Source organism: Epinephelus lanceolatus, chromosome 4, assembly GCF_041903045.1.
Source record: "Epinephelus lanceolatus isolate andai-2023 chromosome 4, ASM4190304v1, whole genome shotgun sequence".
Lineage (NCBI taxonomy): Eukaryota > Metazoa > Chordata > Actinopteri > Perciformes > Serranidae > Epinephelus > Epinephelus lanceolatus.
Window position 1 is genome coordinate 9,219,760 of NC_135737.1, and position 1,570 is coordinate 9,221,329.

At 47.1% G+C, this 1,570-nt stretch overlaps 1 pseudogene; it reads left to right on the forward strand.

Annotated features, from left to right (window-relative positions):
* The first annotated feature begins 437 nt into the window (after nt 1-437).
* On the forward strand, nt 438-1,273 carry LOC144462813 (uncharacterized; annotated as a pseudogene).
* Nucleotides 1,274-1,570: the final 297 nt, after the last annotated feature.

Here is a 1,570-nt window from a genome sequence, read left to right on the forward strand (position 1 = left end):
GCAAGATGATAAGAATTGAGGGAATTGACCTACCAGAGGGCAACATAGGAGATATCCAGGACAGCTACAAGTACCTTGGGATCATGCAGGCTAATGGAAATCATAAGGAGGCCGCAAGGAAGTCAACCATAACCAAATACCTCCAGAGAGTAAGGCAAGTCCTGAGAAGTCAGCTGAATGGTCAGAACAAGGTCCAAGCCATCAGCATGTACGCACTGCCAGTCATCAGATACCCAGCTGGGATCATAAGTTGGCCAAAGGAGGAGATAGATATCACAGATATCAAGACAAGAAAGCTCCTCACCATGCATGGAGGGTTCCACTCCAAGTACATTACCCTGAGGCTATACACTAAGTAGAAAGAGGGAGGCCGAGGACTAGTGAGCATCAGAGACACTATCCAGGATGAAACATCCAAAATCCAGGGGTACATCAAGATGATGGCCCCAAAGGATGAGCTGCTAAGTGAATGCCTCAGACAACAGAAACTGGAAGAGGGCAAAGAAGTGGAGGAGCAAAGAACATGGAGGGACGAGCCCCTACATGGTGAATACCACCGTCAGATAGATGAAGTTGTTGATATGAAGAAGACCTACCAGTGGCTTGAGAATGCTGGACTGACAGACAGCACAGAGGCACTAATCATCGCAGCACAAGAACAGGCCCTAAGCACAAGGGTCGTAGAGCCAGGGTCTAACACAGCAGATAAGGTGCAGGCTGTGCAAAGATAAGACAGTCCAGCACAAAGTGGCAGGGTGTAAGATGCAAGCAGGATTAGCGTACATGGACAGGCACAACCGAGTGGCTGGGATAGTGTACAGGAACATCTATACCCGCTATGGACTTGAAGTACCCAAATCCCGATGGGACATACCACCAAAGGTGGCTGAAAACAACAGGGCTAAGATCCTGTGGGACTTCAGCTTCCAGACTGACAAACAGCTGCTGTCAGCCGGACATAGTGGTGGTTAACAAACACCAGAGGAGGGCAGTGGTGGTAGATGTGGCGATACCAGCTGACAACAACATCAGAAAGAAGGAACACAAAAAGGTGAAGTATCAAGGGTTGAAAGAACAGCTGGAACACATGTGGAAGGTCAAAGTTGACATGGTCCCCATGGTAGTAGGAGCAATTGGGGCAGTGACCCCCAAACTGGGAGAGTGGCTCCGGCAGATTCCAGGAACCATGTCTGAAGCCTCAGTCCAGAAGTGTGCTGTCCTAGGAACAGCTAAGATACTGCACAAAACCCTCAAACCCCCAGGCCTCTGGTAGAGGACCCAAGCTTGAGGATGACACAGATACCACTCTAAGAGGGTGATTTGATTATATATATATATACATATATATATATATATAACTGTGCGTTCACAGTTACTTACTTTTGTTCAGTTACTGTGAACAAAAAGGACAGAAATATTAGTTTTAAAAACACTACAACAGGAAAGGATGGTGTTGCCCAATGGGCCGCGAGCTAGAGGGCCTTAGAATGAAACATGTTACATATTCTATTCACTGGGCTTCAACAGGTAGTGCACCCCAACGTTTTCAATGTTAACATTCATGTTGAGC